The sequence below is a fragment of the Patagioenas fasciata genome, chromosome 1, assembly GCF_037038585.1.
Source record: "Patagioenas fasciata isolate bPatFas1 chromosome 1, bPatFas1.hap1, whole genome shotgun sequence".
Taxonomy (NCBI): domain Eukaryota; kingdom Metazoa; phylum Chordata; class Aves; order Columbiformes; family Columbidae; genus Patagioenas; species Patagioenas fasciata.
Genome location: NC_092520.1, coordinates 115,285,055 through 115,305,405, shown reverse-complemented (window position 1 = coordinate 115,305,405; position 20,351 = coordinate 115,285,055). Strand labels below are relative to the sequence as shown.

The 20,351-nt window shown below is 36.2% G+C and overlaps 1 protein-coding gene across 3 annotated transcripts in view; it reads right to left on the bottom strand.

The window, feature by feature from the left end:
* Positions 1 to 20,351, bottom strand: part of NLGN4X (neuroligin 4 X-linked) — a 177,497-nt gene that overhangs the window by 143,082 nt on the left and 14,064 nt on the right. For all 3 annotated transcript variants that reach the window (XM_065856030.2, XM_065856022.2, XM_065856035.2), the window contains exon 2: positions 3,290 to 3,373. The gene's annotated coding sequence lies outside the window, so the exon portion shown is untranslated. The remainder of the gene's footprint in view (positions 1 to 3,289; positions 3,374 to 20,351) is intronic.

Here is a 20,351-nt window from a genome sequence, read left to right as displayed (position 1 = left end):
CCTTTAACATCTCAGAGTGTAACAGTTGATTGAACTTAATTTATTTTTTTCTAGATCTATTGATTCACAGTTAACTACATTGGATTTAGGATTTCAGTATACTCTCCCTGAACACATATTTATAGATGCATAGAAAGATGTGGAACATCCTGAAACCACATGTAGGCAGAATCTGGTGAAATCCTGGTTAAACAGGTTAGACAGTAAGTGATCAGCTTAATTTACACTATCTGAACTTCTTGAAGAGGATGCAGTTTCCAATTTGGAAAGCTACTGAAATGTTGAGTATCAACCTCAATCAATCAACATGACCAGACCATTGGTTCTGGGATATTCAGCTGATAACTTCATTAGTTGTTCCTGCTTATCAAATATGTTCATGGAAAACACTCCAGCTATCTTTAGAAAAGAAACAACTTAAAACTGAGTTATTTCCTTCTTTCTGTTTCAAAATTAAGAGAACCAGTGGGAGAGTGTACCCTATAGACAATGTCAGAACAACCTCCTTTATCATGGTACAAGTCTTAGGAGCTGACTTAATTGATGGATTTCAGTCTGTACTAAAATTATGATAATACTTCCTCAAGAGAGAAAAAATATGGGGAGTGTTTTTCTTCTATCTAAGAGTGTAAAATACAATGAGAACTAGAAAGCCAACTAGAAATAAGATTTGAAGGCACTTCTTAACCAGAGATTAGACTGCCTAGCTAAGCATACTTCCATTTACAGCCATAAACCCTGACAAGAGAAGGCAAGGCAAGGTTTCTGATCAATGGCACTAAACCCTGAGAGCTGAAAATTAGGTTGAGGAGACCTGACTCTCTAAGAATAAGATTTATATTGTGCCCTGATTTTCCTCAGAGAATTAAGAGCTGATCCATTTCCTAAAACTCCCAAGACTAGAGCTGGAACAATTTATTCCTGGCTTCTAATATGAAGGCTTTTTATATTTCTTCACTTTTGTTATCACAAATAATACAAGACAAAAAGCTTGATCAGAGTTTGAGAACATGATCAAGAATCTGACAGTATGTGGCTACATCAGAGGTACTACACAGCACCTCACAGACTACCACAGGGCTCCATCTGCACACTCAGCTGTCAGGTTGGGTTTTTAGAACGAAATCCCACTATTTAAACTAACTTGTACTTGTGATGTGAGGCTAAAATGTGAGGACAGAGCATGGGCCATTTTTTTTGCTTTCATTTTTATTACTATCTGTTCATTGTCAGGAAGCACATTTTGTATATTTTAAACATAAACTGTAGTTTTCTCTTGTTGAGGGAGATAATTCTGATAATCAGTTTATGTTGAAGACTTCTAGATGGAGTTCTGGATGAGAATCATGGGAAGGAAAATGTAAAAGTGGTCAAGTCATGGGGATTTCTTTCTGTATTTCTGTTAAATGTAGGAGTACATATAGCAAGAGCCACATTTAAAATCTGCCTGGATTACCATATCTGGTTATTTTTGGAACCAACACTGATAGCAATGCACATCACTCACAGAGTTCTTCTGTTCTTCCAAATGGATCCCTATTGTCTGCTATAAATAACTCTTCAAAGATAGTTTGGCTTAAGTCTTACACTTTTGTGAAAGCCTTCAGATTCATTTCAATTTCTCTCTTGAAAAGCTTCTCCTAACTTTCTTTCAGACAAAATAACAAAATCCTTAACATATATTGCCATATTTCTGTTGTGTATGTTTTGAGTACCTTGGGGATGGCAGTTGAGCATATAAGTTTGTGGCTACGTATACTTGAGGCAATTAACAAGCAAAGAAGCTGAAATAAATTTGACACACATTTACAACTTCATTTTCTACTATCCTGGGTTTTTTTTGGTTTTTTGGTTTTTTTTGTTTGGTTTTTTTTTGTTTGTTTGTTTGTTTTTTTTTCTTTTTATGCATAGCCCAATTATCACTTCACATGAAGGAGGAAGTTTTCAAAAGGCACAGCTGGCTTCTGAAGTCCACTAACTTGCAGTCAGAGTTAAAAAACAGACATCAATAGGCGCTCTCTCTCTCTTTTCTATTTTAGTGTTGTTTGCTTCCCTTTTTTCCTCCTTCTCCCTGACTTCTTCTCTATGCATTATGAAAAAGAACAACCAAAATGCTGAGAAAACAGTGAAAACTGAAATCACACCATCCCTCAGTTTTCCCTTCAGACTCCTCTCCCCAGCTTTGCTGGTTTACATCAGTGTACTGTGACAGATTTTGAGATTAAATTTTCTCTCCCTTCCTGGAACATGGTTGTGGCTAATTCTAGTGCAAGACAATGTAAACCTGCCACAGATTGTTACTGCTGAAGAAATTAAGTGATTATTTTGGCTTTGACTTCAGCTTTGTATTCTTTATATCAGCCTTCTATTCTTTATACTAGTTACTTGCCTTTTTCCAACTTGTTTTTTCCTTGTTTTTTCCAACTTGCCTTTTTCCAACTTGTTTTTTTAGAAATTTTTCTTACAACATTTAAATTAAAAAAATTGTCATGAGTTCTTTAAGGAGAGTAATTGAGTCCCACATATGGTGTTCATGCATACGTGTACTGTTCATTATAGTAACCAGAAAGAGTTCAGCTATGATCAGCATAGATGCTAAACTATTAAACAGGCTCCTGTTCATAGATTTTTTTTTTATTCAATTGCATTTCAATTGCTACAAATTGGAATAAACATGGTTCAGTCATGCAAATATCATAGGAGTTTTCAAAGCTGTTATTTTCTTTGTCTGGTTTTTACACTTCATATAATGGTACCCTTGGATCTCATAACTAATCTGTCATACTTTGAATTATTGCTTATGCACTGCTTTATTATCACATCAGATATATTACTATTCCTTCTCCTTGAATTTAAGACCCAATGATAACACTAAATTGAAATGTCATTGTACTGCAGCTAGCGCAATGATTACAGAAAAAGTGACATGTGCTTCAAAGCTCATAGAGCATATAAAGTGAGAAGGAAGAAATATGCATCAGAGAAACTTTTCTGGTCATTTGTGTATGTCTTTCCCTTCTCATGAATCAATGTGTCAGGCACAGTATGAAAGAATAGTAATTAGATTAGTCTCAGGTGTTTTATAAATAGCATACATAGGTTTAGAATGGATCATATTTTATGTCTCATTGTATGAACACATGGCAAACGAACATTTTAACTGGATGTACACATGGTGAATATTTATCCCAAACACATTTAAGAACACCAGCAACAGACACTTGATTTCATTTCTTTTAAATATTTTTCGAGAAAATAGAATTATTCTGAATATACTTTTAGTACTTACCACAATGTCGGATTATTGAAAAGGCTTCAGAATTCCCCCATAGGAGGCAGCATGATGTCATTTTAGTTACAGCTGAAGTTTTTCCTGTTAGAAAGAAATTATAGGGCTCTTCAGTAAATGAAGAAAAAAATGCATGTTTATGAGTCACAAATGGTTAGAAAATACTTATTAAATCACCTGCAATGCTGTTCAAGATTAAAAAAAAAAAAACATAATACTGATACCCAGAGGATAAATACATTGATCACAGTGTCATGACTTCTGTCATAAAAATTATTAGCGATATTTATTCTTTGCAAATTTGTCACTGCTACAAAAATTGAAATGTCTTTATACCTATATACCACAGAAATATGTAATTTGTTGAAAAAAATCTAAGGTAAGTACTTCAAAATAAAAGAAGAAAAAAAGATCATCACAAACCCCTTGGGTTCTACCTTATTCTTATGCAAAATTTTTCTTTAAATATATGTTATAAAATTTTTCTTTAAATATATGTTTTTCTTTAAATATATGTTATAAATATTCAAATATAAAATACTAAAATGAATATTCAAATGTATTAAAATAAAATATTTTAAGTATTTTTGAAAGCCATTTCACTGTTATTTAATCTTTCTTATGGGTAATTCCATACTATTGCTTTTACTTAAAATGACATTTCAATGGACTATTTACAAATAGTTTATCCATTTTAGATAGACTATTTTGAAGACCAATATTTACCATCAGTTTCTTCTGTCAGGACTATCTTAAGACTGTGCAATTTAAAACTCATACTTTTATAGTGTTAAGAAAGTTATTTCAGGTAATGTGTGTATGTTTCAAGAATTCTTTGCCCCAAAGGCCAGTGAAGTTGATTTTATGACATTTATAACTACACATGTTTTGCAGGGGAAATTCATGCACTACCTTATTTTTCTTTTTCTCTATCTCTGTTAGAGTACCAAAGCACTTCATATCATTTATTCTTATTTTAATTAAGCTGACCAATACAGAGAAGCACTTTGTGTGAAAAAGACCATTTCAAAACAAATTACAGAAGCAGGGTGAGGTCATCAAGTATTTCTATTAGCTTGCTAATATGTCAAGCAAACTTCATTTCTGAAAAATGACACAAGGCATTTGGCTGCAGTATAGTGCCTGTTAACACTGCAGAAACTTCTACAATGAACTCACAAATATGTTCCACAGACTTAAATGGCTTTCTGGGTCCATCTGTGTGCTATTGATCAGTAGAAAGAGACAAGACTTCCAGATAACTGATAAAGAATGGACAGTCATCACAGACAATATATCTATATACACACACATGCATACACACATGTTATATTTAAGTATATGTATTGATATGTATGTATACCATATTTTAAGCAATAAATTAGATTTTAGCAATAAAGATCCTAAGGAGCATGGTACTGAGTTTCCAACTTGTTTTTTAGAAATTTTTCTTACAACATTTAAATTAAAAAAACCCAGATTTTAGACTTCACTTTTGACCAAAACCAATGCTATAAATTAAATTGGCTTTAACACTCACTTGCTACTGCCAGGTTCCACAATTTTAATCACACTGAATAACTTTTTCTCATTACTAATTTTGACTCACTACAGCCAAACCACTTCCTGTAAGTGCAATTCATTGTAACAGCTGCAAACATAGGCCTCAATTCCATGTAAAGAAGGTGATTATCTTTTCCAATGGGACATAAATACCAGTGGACAGATATCTGAATATATACCTGAAAGGGAGGAATTTAGGAACCTGGATGCAAAGCAGAATTCCTTATGAATAAGCAACCTATGAAACACTCCAGCTAAACTGTGACAGTGTCCATCTGGACACTTGCTATGGGGGAAGCCTGGCAACACTGCAACCCGTTGAGGAATTGGATACTGAAGTTTAGGGCAATCGTTATTCCAGACTATGGTAATGTCTTAAATATCTCCACATGACAGTGGCACTTTTACTAGAGATTTCACTGCACACATGGACTTTGACAGCCATTCCCATTCTCCAGCAGTAGTAGGTGATTAAACCTAGGATATAAGAAATAAGGAAGGATTTAAGGAATGGCTGGACAGTGAAAATCTACTGAGGCTAATATAGTTTCCCTTCTCTGTTCTTTTAAACTTTCATTTCTTTCTTTTAGCAGCCTTTATAGCTCAATTCCCACTACAGGAAGAGAACAAAACTCACCTGAGCTTTGCTGGTAGATGTGGGGATTGCATTTACTGTGTCTCCATACAACCTAAATATTCTCCAGCTTTGAAGCTTAAAAATGAATGAATTGCTACTCGTGATCTAGGTTTTCCAGGTTTATCTTTGTACTGCATTTATCCTTTTCACCTTCAGTGTGGCTGACAGATATTCTATTTCACCTTTCCAGATTGATTGTAATTGTAGATGACTAGATTATATTTTAGACTTTATACTTTCTAGTAAACCACACTGTTCGCTGTTGTCCATTTACAGGTCATGTTTAGACATCAACCCTGTAATAGGCAATTGTTCTCAAAAACACAACTGCAAATACTGCACTTCCTTTGTATCAGTATGCTTTTGGGGCAAGCACGGACATACATATTAAAAGACACATGTTAAATTCTAAAACAAAATATAGAAGTAGTCTCCATATATTTTTATTTTTTTAAAGTGTCATTTTATCTCCATATTTGTGACAACTGATTTCCTCATAACTATATAATATTAATAAAAATGTTAAGGGAATCTGGCAGTCCTTCTAAGTGTATTTTCCTGAAGTCTAAACCAGGTTTTCTCACCAGTCCACAGACTCACAGAAAAATTAAATCTGATGGTGCTATAATAACCCTAGTTTTACTGTTACTCTGCTTAAGCTTACTTAATTGGTTCATTTATCAGAATTATCACAACAGTCTCTGATTTCATAGATGATACAACAACAATCAACTAAGACTGATGTTCTGTCATTATATTTACACAGTTATCTTAGTCTTTACCTGAGAAACAAAATCTGTCTCATAAAATTTTGGTTTGTTTTATTTTGAACAAGACCCACTCTCTCCAGCTATCCCAAAAACCTCTGTCAGGTCTTGACAACACCCAGTTATATGCTAAAAATATTTGATTATTCTTTGATGTTCAATCTTATCCATCACAATGACTGGACTATGGTAATTAACTTTGGTTTGAGTAGACAGGTTCATGAAGTGTCTCTGAGAAAAAGTACTGTTTTAAAAGCAGCCTTACATTCTTTAAATACATCTTTAAACATATCCATTTTACAGTGTTTACATACTTTTCCCCATTGATTCAGTTTCATGTAAAGTTTTTTATTTTGTACATTTGAGTAATAAGCTCTCCCCACTGCTAATTTCAAGAATTTCATACATAGCAACACATTCCATAACAATTAAAATTAAAAATTTTTTGAACTATAAACAGAAAAACACTGACTAAACAATGGGTAAATGAATCTGGGCAGTTCTGTGATATTCTCTCAGCATCAATAGCCCCAAAGTCAGAATATCAGAGAAGCAGATGACACTATTTCAACTGTTTATTGCCTGGAAAGCTTGAGAGAAGGGATGTTTTCAGAAGAGGAAAGTCAGTTATTTAGACCTCACAGCAGGAAATGGACACAGAAGAGCTAGAGGAGTACCAGAGACATGCAAATGAAGCTAACTTTTTCCTTAATTTAGGTATTTGAAAGCCAAATAACTAAATCTGACCTTAGGTTTCCTTTGTATTTAGTGTGAAAAAATAGGCATCCCAAATGGTATGACTTATATATGTCTATGAATCAAAGAGTGTGGGCTTTAAGTAAGAAAACAAACAACCTACTCTCCACATGTACTGAGGTAATTTGACTTACAGAAATCTAATAAATGAGTGGTGGCATCTTATTTTCTTTACTTAAAAAAATATCTGAGTATCAAACAATGCACAGGCAGTAAAATGCACATTCTCTTTGCTAAATGTGTAGTAACCCTCTTGTTGTATATAGAGAGGAAATTCACCAACAAGAAATCTCCCATTTTTCAATTTTAATCAAAAGCAGCACACCAGAGGAAGACAGGATGCCTCTCATGCACACACTCCCCTAAATGAAAATATTCCACATTGTATTCCTTGTCTTCAAGCAGATCAGATAGATGCATTGTAACCTGTGTTGCTTCTTTCTCCCTCTGACATGGTAGTTTCCTCCTGATTCTCTGCTCATCTCTTTCTGCTTTAAGTAATTAAACCTATGAACCTACTTGTGCCTCTGGTCTTGATTCCTGCCTGTCCTATAAAAATCCCCTTGTGGCAGTATACTCAGAGAAAGCAGGAAAAAGAGACTGACAGTCTTCTGAAGTCAGAGGTGAGGGACTGTATCCTCAGCCACAGGCACCTCGAATATCCCACAGAACAGGTGGGTGGCTTCAGAAAGAAACTACAAGAAAGAACAGGAATGTATGCATCTGTGGCAAGGTCTACAAGGTCAGGAAAAACCCGAGCAGAAACAAGAGATGAACAGAGAAAGTAGGCAGAACAGCCCAACACAATCAGCAACCAGAGACTGCTCTTCAGAGAAAATGGACTGCTACCAAATGCACAATTGCAGCAGCAGAGGAACGGTAACACAAGAAAAGAATGGCTCCAGCCATGTCCACAGGATGGAGGTTGGGGAGGAGGAATGAACCTCTTTATAAAACATGATGGCAGCTAGGAACAAGTGATGCTGATTTGCAGAGATCCCTAATTTTTTTTCCAAAAGTACTAACATTTCTTGAAAACTCCTCTTCCCTTCAAAATTATTTAGACATGAATATTCGTTAAGAAGACTGGCAAAACACAGGTTTATTTCTCATGTGGGGTACATCAGAATTACCATGAACTACTTATCAAAATTAAGATATCAGATAAGACAAATAAAATCTCCTCATCAGAATAACAAATAAGGGTAAATGTTTGAACAGTATATAACACACGTTTTGTTAGAAAACTTGAAGATTTTTGCAACACCAACAAATGGAAATATAAAGGATTAAAGGAGGATGACATCAGCACAATGAGGTTCAAAGAAACCTAATAATTACTACCACAGGTCAAAAAACTGAGAAGCTCCAGAAAAAAAATATGCTCGGGGAAAAGCAAACCAAAACAAACCAAAAACACAACAAGCAGGCTGGAAACAAAGATGTTAGACTCAGTTTGAATCAAAACAAAAACAAAGCAAAACAAAACAAATCTTCTGAAGAATTTGCAAACTGCTATCATAAGTCAGGAAGAATTAAACTCATGAAGCCTGAGCCCAAAACAGCAACACATACAAGAGAAATACTGATGATGTAAAAAAGAGTTATTTGCCATGTTAAGAAATTCTGAATATAAATGAAATGCTAAATCCCCTTAGGGCAACTCAAGGCCAGAAAGTAGCGATGCCAAGAAAGCACGTAGAATAAGACATAGTAAAAACAAAGGTCATAAGAAAGGCTAAGTAAGTCTAAGGTCAAAGAGAAGGGAACAGAGTGCCAGTACTGTGTCAAAATAAAAGGTTGATCTTCAAGTCAGGGATAAAAGAAAGGCCAAGTCTGATATTAAGGAGGAGGAGGAAAAGGAGGACAGGATACAGCTAAAGGAGAAAGACAGCAGAGAGGGGAAAAGACCAATCTCAGAAAAAAAAGAAAAAAAAGAAGAAAAAAAAAAGATTAAGGTCAAACCCAAAGTCAAAGAAACAGAATCCAAAGAAAGCTTCAAGACCATGCTGAGATATACTGAAATTAAAGATCAGCTGGAACAGCAAGAGCTCCATGTAATAACCCTCAAGCCTGTAAAAGTACAGCTTTCAGAGATTGTAGATAGGTGATCAGATGAATGGAAGACAGAATAATATCCCTAGTGGCACAAAGTTCAGATCATCTATGCAGTCCTCACTTCAAGTATATAGTTAAGTCTCCTTGGGCCTTTTCATATTATTTCTGTGTTTCCGAAATTAACAGCAAGAAATGTGACAAAAGGCACTTAAATAGCTATTACAACAACGCTCTCAGCATGCTTGAGGTAATGTTGAATGTTGGCTATCTGTATCACTTTTAAGTTATTACTAGTAAACCAATTACCCTTGATGAAATCATATATGCCTCTCTGTGCACAAGCAAGCTCTGATATATATATCTGTCTTCTTCCCCACATAATTTTTTTAAGAGCCTAGGTAGTTCAAGAAGAAATTATCTTAAAATTTTCATAGTCAGAAAGACTCGAATGACTGAAAATTCATTCAGTGAAAATTCATACATGAAAGCCCTCTCACGAGTGAAAAAGTTTTTATCTTTACACAAATGAGGTGTCAGATACTATCATTGTTGGTTAATGCGCAGCCAAAACATAAGCCACTGAGCTGTTTTTCACACACTCTCCCCCCCAAAAATGCAGTGTGAGAGAACTGCAATCCCAGTCATCAAACTGACATCAGTGCATTAAATTCTGTCTGCACTTAGGTCTTTGCTTATCTAGCTGCGTAAATTTCCCCTCCTATACTATCCAAACTTCTTTCCAATGGATAGGATGTGCACATGGAGGCTATTGCAGTTGTGTTGATATAACTGAGAAATTGCCAGGGATGCAAGGCAGTGGGACTTGACTGACAGCAACATCACCAGAAGTTCTTAGAATTCCTTCTCTAGAAAACTGAATTCTTATTCATTTTCACCTTCATGGTGTTTTCCAGTTCTCCAGAATGACATTAAAATGTTAGTAAACCAAATAATAGAATGCAACCCACCTATATTGTGTCTCCAAAACAAATATCTGCAGAAAACCTTTCAACGCAGCATGTCCCTGAGGGCATCACTAGCCCTGACTGTCCCTGCCCAGCCCCCTGGGACTCCCTCCACCCTGCGCAAGACCACATCCCAGCCCCCTGGGACCACCAGCCTCTGCCCCAGCAACACCACAGCAGGGCTGGTCTCTAGGTCCCCACAGCCCTACCCAGCCTGCAGGTCCTGCAGGGGCCATGTCCTTGCCTCGGTCTATCCTCGTCCCCAGGGAGGTGCCCGATGCCAGGGTCTGGGGCTGCCCTGGTGCCCCTCAGCTTCTGTGGTCCTGGTTGGGAGTGGGATGGGGCTCGGCTACCAGGCCCTGCCATCACCCACCACGGGGAGCCCTTAAAGCTTCTAGCCCCTATGGTGCCATGACACTTTACCGAGTGCAGAGCTGCATGTGAACCGTTCATCCAGCAAAAAAAAATCCAGCTTTAACCAGACTCATGTTGAGAGACAAATGTGAAGGTCATCCTTCTTGCAGCAGTCACCATTTCACCCATAACAGAATCACCAAAATCCACATCTCCTAAGCCTGTGATATAATTTTTCCCCAGCTACTTTCATGGAAACTATTTGGATTAAAAGCAAGCAAATGCAAACAATAACCCACACCAAACACCGCAGCAGAATAAGCTCACACAATCAGTCAAGAATGGAAAGTAACATTCCTCTATTAATGAAACATTTCTGTTTCTCCACCCAACTAACATCTCCAAGATAAACCTAAGCACTAAATTTCTTAACTTCAATGAGTACTCAAAATGATAGACATTACAGAGACATGAATCTTCCCATTGTCCCTATGTCTCTTCTCTAGAGAAGCCATAGTTTTTTGTGATAGCCTATCTTCAGGGGTTTTTTTTTACACAACTGAGCCACCTACTTGGCAACTATACCTGTTGCAGTGGTGCTGCCTCTCAAATTGTCTAATTGATAGATTAAGTATATTGTGAAAAGGGTTGTATCTACATTTCCTTAGGAAAAACTTTTTTGTCAGCAAGTGTTCAGTGTAAACTTTGCTACTTTGGTTCCAGCCCTTTAGGAGATGGTCTCCTGCATCCAAAACCTCATATTTTTTCAAAATATATTTGTTGCTAAAATGACTGATATTAACTCTCTGCAAACCTTGCTAAACTTCGAGATTACCTAACCAAAATTTTAACATGAGAACTTGTCTTAAAATCGAACAATCAAAAATTTAATAAAATAAGTATAGCTTTCACCCCAGTAGAAAGCATTATATAAAGAAGGGGCAATGAAGTTACTGGTTCCACCTCTCTGCATTTTTCATTAAATAAATGTCTCAAACTGCAATGAATATATAGAGGTGGTCATTGCTGGACTGCAACCTCAGACTCTTTATACATAATTTTCTTTCATTTACCTTGACGTTTTTTCTCCTTCCCTATCACTTGCCCATTCACCTTCCAAAACAATGAGCTCAGGCTCTTTTGCCCAGTGACAGGACCAAAGGCAGTGGGAACAAATTGAAACATAGTAGGTTCCCTCTGAACATCAGGAAACACATTCTACTGTCAGGGTGACTGGACACTAGCACAGGTTAATCTGAAAGGTTGTAGCCTTCCAACCTTGTAGATATTCAAGTGATTTCTGGACTTAGTCCTGGGCAACCAGGTGTAGGTATTACTACTTGAGCAGGGAGGTGGAGCAGTTGGCCTCCAGAAGTTCCTTTCAACCTCAACCACTTGGTCATTCTGTGCTTCTGTAATCTATAAATGTATGTATGTTTTTTGAGAAAGGCAGAATATGTCATCAAAATGAGAGTCTTGCCTGACTCAAACAAGCCAGACTCCTGTTGCAAAGGTTATAGCAGATGTTCACTGTTTGGTTATGTCTAATTCATGCCAGTGAATCACTTCATCAATTACTCATATCATTATTTCTCCTTATGGAGCAGTGTCATCTGATCTTAGCAACTGAAGACCAGCTTGAACTATAATTTCCCTTATCTCAAGTGAATATCTTTGTGCAAAACTGAGCAAAAGCCTGATTCAAGTCAAGTAGAACAGGGATTGCTAGAGTCTTCATCTCTGGGAGCTGTTCCATTCTAAAAAGAAACAAGGAAAGAAATATTCTAACTCTCTCATGATACAGAATCACCTGCCTATCAATGGTAAGGCACAGAGTCAGAACAAGGGGAAAGAAACAGATCCATCTTCTTCCAGCACCAGAAAGAACTCCATGACATGAAATGGGACACAGGTACCCTTACATCTCTTTAAGCCTCTCTGCCAAGAAGAAAAAAGCACTTAGGTCTTTATCTGGCAACCACAGCCTTGTGAGCAAACACAAACACATTTGAAATCCACAAGACTCTGTTTCACGTGACTGTATGGGACTGCTTCTAAGTTTGTAGCTTAGTGGCTCTGTCTCTACTACATTCCCATAGGCCTCATTCCTATGTCTACATCACAAGGCCTCCTACTAAATCACAATTCCTTTATTTTTTACCTTCCAACAGATAGAATAACTGCAAGTAGGAGTAAACAGGAAGAGAGAAGTAAAATGCACTACAGAGAAGTTCAAGTTCATGGCTCCACCTTCCCATAGCCTAGTCTGCCCCAACTATTACAAATCCTACCCCAACTTGCAATCTTAATACAGTCAGAATTTACTTTGGTAACAAGGAGCAACATAGAAAATTACAGAGAATTTACATCTAAGTTTTCCATTTCTCTTCCCTCAAATTCAATGAGGAGAAAAGTCTTTTGCTGTAAACCTTTCATTCTCTAATTGAATTTCATTCAGGCTTATCTGGGCTATACTTGAAACTATCAGTTTTCCCTTCTCTCACTATCTGTTTTCAGGAATGTTTTGGCAGTTTACCAAAATCATGGTATATAAAAAGCAAATATTTAAAAATGTGTATCCTTTTTTACAGCCAAAATGTGACATAACAGCAATGATGGCAGCTGCTACCAGCATTACTATAACATTATGTTGGGAGTGCATGAGGAGACCAAAAGAGACAGGATCCTGTCTTGATGGGAACCTGATGACCAACCCCATTTCCTGATCTCAAGAAGCAAATGAGACTGGGATAGCAGATGAGATAGGGTTTTTTTGACAGAAAACTAAATTAGGTTCCCTCTACAAATGGAATTTGGAACCTGCAGCCCAACCTCCCCATTCACTACCAGATTACTCTCCTGTCAGCTGAACAATGTGAAGTCCTGTAGATCAAGTGGCAACAGATCATGTTCAGTCTTGAAAGTTTGACTTTAAGCTGCTTTGCAGAAAGTGTGGTGAACATTGCACTTTAACATCGGATTGGTTTTGGTTTTCTTTTCTTTTCCTGTCACTTACAATATTCTGTGAAGAACGTTGTGGATGGTCAAACTGGAAGATTTTGTGATTTTCCTAAGCTGCTATAAATAAGTTTCTTTTTAACTTCTGAGTGTTTTATTTTTTTCATCTGAATTATACTTACAAACTAATATAACATGAATAACAAACCATATCACCATTCAACTCATTATTGTAATTTGCTATACATCTTCTACAGTGCAAATTATTTTTATTATTTCTCTCTCACCTCATCTTCTGTATTGTTGGATGTGCTAGAGGAAAAAAAATAAAGTTTTACTATATGATTGTCAACCTTCGTAACGTGTGCTATGGTGTAATAGCTTTCTTTTCACCCCTCTCCTGTTTTTAAATGTTATTTTTTCTTTTAAATCTAGTGTTTCCCTATCTATACTTAAAGTATATCCACTTATCTATTCTTATTGTAGCAAACAGATCATAAGTTTCTTGAACTCCTTAGACGAGTAGCCACTGAAGCAAGAATTTAGTAGAGAACTCCATATGCCTTCTTCACACCTGATGACTTGAGGTTGTCTTCAAACCATATATAACACGTGAGAATGTGGGTCTAAATCCTTTTGATAAATCTGACAGTTTATTTGTACAATAAATGCATTTGGTTTAATGTTTCTACGAAGAATTTTGGAGAGGAAATACTAAGAAATGGAGAGGGTCCAGTGGGCTTCAAAAATTATCAGATGGATGTAAGACCTCTCCCAAGAAGAAAGGTTTAGGGTTGTTCAGCCTGGAGAATACGCCGGGGAGACCTTACTGCAGCCTTTCAGTACTTAAAAGGGGCCCATAAGAAAGATGGGGACAGACTTTTTAGCAGGGCCTGTTACGATAGAACAAGGGATAATGAGTTTAGGCTAAAAGAGGAGAGATTCAGGCTAGATATGATGAAGAAATTTTTTACAATGGGAGTGGTGAAACACTGACCAGGTGGTCCAGAGAGGTGGTAGATGCCTCATCCCTGGAAACATTCAAGGCGGGGTTGGATGGAGCTCTGAGCGACCTGATCTAGTTGAAGATGGCCCTGCTTATTGCAGGGGGTTAGACTAGATGACCTTTGAAGGTCCCTTCCATTTCAAACTATTCTATGATTAAGTCAAATGCAGAAAGTTCAATTCATTAATTATAACTTAATAATTCATTATCATTTTATTATGTTGCATGAACCATGTAGCAAATGTAAGACAAAGGTTAAGAGTGATGATAGATTCCTGTAACATCCACAAGACAAGCATGAGCCCCTGATGTTGGATTATCTCAATCCTCAGATACTTAACCACTCCTTGTAGTAACTGAATCTATTAGATTTAGAATTCTCCAGAATTAGAATCAGACAGTATAGAACAATTAATTGAACAAGCTAATACCAAACATAGTAATAATAAAAGCACTTGAATTTCCCCAGGGCACAAAATCAATATTTTGTAAATTTATTTAAACTCCATTACATGAATTGAGTAAATTGCCTACAATGTTTCCAGTGTTTTGGAATATTTGCTGGAGATTCTAAAGCTTCCCAAAAGTCTAATAAATCATTTTGTTTCTCCCATCAGAGCAAGAAATGAAAAGATTTCTCTCACTGTAGGGCAATATATAAAGTCATTGTCCAGTATTTAGAACATCATTTTCAACCAGATCTTCCTTCCCCAAGGCTGTCAGTCATCTTTAGATCTCCTGCCTGCAATAGCAATAGGTTGTATCATATGCTGTTGATTACAGGTCATAACAAAAACAAATTTATGATTGTCATGAGTCCAATATCTCTACTCTTTTTCCACTTATCTGGTTGAGAAACCAATTGTTTTTCTCTGCCCTGCTGTTACTTGGAAGAATAGAAATATTCAGGAGTGAATGAGTTACGAATATATCGGCCTTTTACTGTTTTAGTTCCAAAAATCAAAGAAAGGCTACAGTTGCTTTGAGCAGAAACTAAAAGATTGATCCAGAGCCTTTTGAAGTCAATAAAAGTCCTCATGAGATCAGTAGAGTGCAGAAGTTGGTCTAAGTATCCATGTCTAATAGGTGCTGTCTCATGCTTGGCTGCAGCCTACTGACCACATAATTTTGGGAGGAAATTCTGACAGGACATAGGTAACTATACTCAGCGGTAGCTGCTAATGGAAAATTATAAATCACACCCAAGAGCATGTTTGTGACAGCAATAACTATCTCAAGTACAGCACTAAAGAGAAACATATTTTAGAAGCCTCTTGCACAAAAGCAAAACTGTTGCTATTTTGCAAACCACAAGACCAATTTTACCTCAAGAAACTGATGATATACCGTGAGTTCTATAGAGAAAAAAGCAAACTCTGACCATGCCAATATATATCACATACTATTAATACATTGTAGCACTGTGCAATGACAACAATTCAGCCCTCAGAAGTTGAATGTCTGAGGATTTCCTGCCTGTGCAAAGCACTCAGCATCTGGAGGGCTGAACAGGATTGCCATGTCATTGTGCTCCCATGTGTAGGGTCCAGCTTTCCAAGTAACTTGGAGTTACACATTGCACAGTGACGGAAAATATTTGTAGATGTACTACTCTGAGTACACACAGATTACAGAAAAATGCACGTGCGGTCAGTATTTACAGGGAGGATAATGATAAAGTGTAAGCTCACATCAGGTAACTAAGTGGTCTGATTTCCAAAAGCTTTGGAAAACTCATAAGTCCCCTCTGGTGTCAAACCACTGCAGCAATAAATTCCTTGTCTTTCTTGGGCACTGCAAACTCAAAAGCCTGTGTATGTGTATTTTTCAAAAATTAATTGCCTATTTGTAGAAAATTTTTTTCACCATAGGCAACTACGCTAACAAAGATGTTCCGCATGCAAGTAAGCATTTGAAGTTTCTACAAATACACTACTCTTCCACTAACACATAGTCTATCTTACAAACACATAAAAGCATTGCAGTTTACAGCACTTTTTCACTTTTTTTTTTCTGTTAATCTGTTTAAGATGCAATTGAGACTCATAGATGGACAAGTGATAAATGCTTTTGTTGTAGTCATCAGTTGGTTTTCGTTAATTATTAAATTATTAAACCCCCTCAGTAAAGAATAGGATATTATGGCAAAAGCTTGTTGTTGTTTTTCAATAGAGCTCTTAACTTTGCATTGTCAGAGGAGGCCTTATTTTTTTTTTAATAATATTATCAGAAGTTCAAACTGAACTTGAGATAGCGATAAAAAAATCCCTTCTGTAGAAAACACAGATCTAATTCCTTTGAAAAGAGATTCTTGTTATGTAATCACTTCCAAACATATACACAGGAATTGTAACTATCTGATTATCTATGCACGAAGAAATGCTGCTGTTTCACTCAAGAATCCTACTGGAATATATGCCTTCACAAAAACAAACCTCCCCAGCTGCTCTTCAAGAGACAGATGTTCACAGTAAATGAACTACTACAGATGGTCATTTTTTTTTAGAATTTGAGTTTGCATTTGGTTATGCGGGTTTTTTTGTTTGTTTGTTTCTTGGGTTTGTTGTGTGTTTTTTTGTGTTTTTTTTTTTAATCACTCACTTGAAAAAATAGGCAATTCATAAAAGCCATTCAAGATCATCAAGTGGATACATGCAATCTTTCATTTGGTAATAAAATATAGCAAACATTTAAATGAGCTGAAGAATGCATATACGTTATTTTTTACTAGAACTTGATTTTTTTTTTAATTTGAAAAATATTTTTTAACATGAGTTTCAATTAAAAAAAAAATCCAAATATGTCTAATCCTTTAGCCCTTTTCATTTGAGAAATATTAACTGTTACTGCTCAGTTGAGAGACCTGCGCTGCAACAGCCATTCTATTAATTCTTCCCATGGTTGGTACTATTTTGTAAAATTTTGAAATAGAGTTGAAGTATTTCTTAGTAATTGGAGTTATATAGCAGGCTAAACTATGGTTACACGTAATGAAGCTCGTCTTTTGCTTCCAAATGTTCATTTTGCAATTAACTCACAATATCCCCGTAGCCCGTCCCCCCCCAAAACAAAAACAAAAACAAAAAACAAAAACAAAAACAAAAACAAAAACAAAAACAAAAACAAAAACAAAAAAAAACAAAAACAAAAACAAAGAAAACCTACCCCACAAACCCACAACTGTACGATTTAGAATGTTCATGATTAGCTAGAAATGGAAACTGTGATGTTTATTGTTGCTTTTGGAAGTTTAAATTTTATGTCTTGAATGAAATACATTTAGGCAGGCAACTCGTAGAGATTTTCTTTCTGACAAACCTATGAAATTTCCAGTGACATTATTGTAAGCTTAGTCCAATGTATGTTTTCTGCATTGCACTTTGCCACCCCCAAAAAATTCATCCATCATATCCACTGTTTTCTGCTTAGTAAAACTCCCAAAGGAATAAGTGATGGTGGTCTGAGTCCTTAAACCTCAGCCACAGGAAAACATATCCATTATAATTATTTCCAATAGATGTTAATCCTACCATATTTTTTTTCACTCCTTTTAAATTCAGAATAATTGAAAACCTTATGAAACATCTTCACACTTTTTTCAGGAGTATATATCACTGAGAATATACTTGTAAATAACCAACATAAACAATACTTTCTTTTACCCATAATGATCAACACACATCATAACTGAGTAGCTTCTATTTTTCACGTATGACTGAAGCTACTGAATGACAACGTTGGATGGAAGAATGAAGTTTCTTAGCACGAATAACCCACAAAAAACGGTGAAAAACCTGCTACCATGCAGAAGTTCTAAAAGGATAAGTCTGATCATTCAAGCCTCTGATATGTGCAGTAATAACCTCAAATTAAGGCTGAAGCCTGGACTCTCAAGCATATCAGACATCTAACAATTTTGCACCTTCATAAGGAGAATGTATTTGAAAATGACACAAATGGTCAAATGTCAAGAACTCGATCACCATGAAAAGAGAAGTCCTTTATTTTAAAAGGACATCCATATCTTTGTATAACAGAAATAACAATAAATCAAAATTGTACAGGACCTTTGCTCCAGAAATAACACTGGTATCTCAGACAAGGCCTTAGAACAGGAAAGCCAACAGCACACATTCTGTGGAATAACATAACCTGACCAAGATCACTCTTGCTTTCATTGACCAGTTTTCACCTGATCAAATGAATTTATTACTTATTAATCACATTAATCACAAGTGCTTAACCTCATTCTAAAGAAGACCTTAAAAAAGTTAAATCACATCCCACAGATCTTATTTCTTCACAGAAATTGCAATGAGAGCCTAGAATAACTAGTTTGCACACAACTGTCTACAAGCAAACCTTCATGGTATGCTGGATGAACCACCTCAGAGGGGGTTCAAGCAAGATCTTTCCTTAAAAAACTTTAGAAAATTTTACCAAGCATCTACCTGTATTTTTAATGATCCTACTAGACAGTTAATCTGGTCAGCATTTGGTAGCATCTAGACTGAATAGTAACAAACGTTAAGCTCAGTTATAATTTTTCTTATATATAAGCAAAACCTACTGCATTTCAAAGAGATTCATAACCATGGTACTGGTTTTCAGTGGCATCTGTGCTTAACTAGTCAGCATAAAAGACTGATCTAGGAAGTCAAGGACACTGGCAGACAGATAGAGCTCTTACTGATCTGATAGAGCTATCTTTGAGAGAGTGATGCTCATTCACCAGGAGGGAAATCACTGAAATCCATAAGCTGTTTCTTATAATCTTATAATCTTCTTCACTGAACCAAGTATAGAAAAAAGAAGTCAGTGTTAAATTTTTGTCATTCAGCTCAGCATATCTGAGAATTAATTGATTATCAAAAACGTGTGGACCTAAAACCAAAATATATTCCTTCCTAACTCTCCTAGTTTGTGTAAAATATTCAATAGGTATTTCAGAAAAGTTTTTAAACACAGACTTAATGAACACATACACAGTTCACAGTGGGAAACCATGCAGCAGCCCTGTAAGGATCTTTCATCAACCACTAATGAATGAGGCGTACAGTAAAATAAAGGGGTGTTTTTGTGTTTTGTTTGTTTGTTCATTTGTTTTTTTTGTGGGGTAGGGAGTTGTTGGTTTGGGTTTTTTGGTGTTTTCTTGTGCAAGTGGGAAGCTGGGCGAGCGATCATCAGTTCCAGTTCTTGGAACAGTCCAGAATCTACACAGTTACATCTTCGTCATTTTACATCAGCCAACATCTAGGAATAGATAGTCTGAGACATCCAGACACTCAACAACTGATATTATGGACTATTAAGAAACTTTTGCATTCCTTCAATGCATATTTTTTTCAGAAAAGAAAGGCTTAAAGATGTGATAAAAATAAATGTGCCACTGTTCACATTAGTTTAGAAGACTGAATCAGCTGGTATCCAGCTCAAGAAATTCTGTGGGCATCGCTGTTTGCCTCTACAAAAGCCAAAATCATCAAGGATAACTGTACTCCCTGTTGTGGTACCTCAGCTTCCCATGAATTTAGCCATCTGATCCTGCAACATCACTCCTCAAAGCACAGTCTTCTGAATGTAGCATTTCTGGGAATAGCACCAAGATATGACAGCAATCACTGTATGTGTTGTTAATGCCTGTGGCTAGATTTTGTATTTTGGAATACCTCGAGGCATTGGGTAATGTAGATATTGGGCAAGTCTTGTAGTGATTTACAAAGTCATAGTGCATCGAAATGTACCATGGCAATCATTGCTTGATAAATGATGTAGCCTTAGGAAACGAGGACACCCTTTTTTCCAAAGGATACATAATGAAATACTTGAAGTTGTAAGGGCATACAACGTCACCTCATACTTTGAAACAGTGTACAAACAAGAACCGGGTCTAGTTCTATGAATATAGCAAAACATAAGTAATTTAATGTTTTTGTCTTAAAAGATCACTACATATTTTAAAAATAAAGGTATTACACCTATATGCTATGCCTTTGCC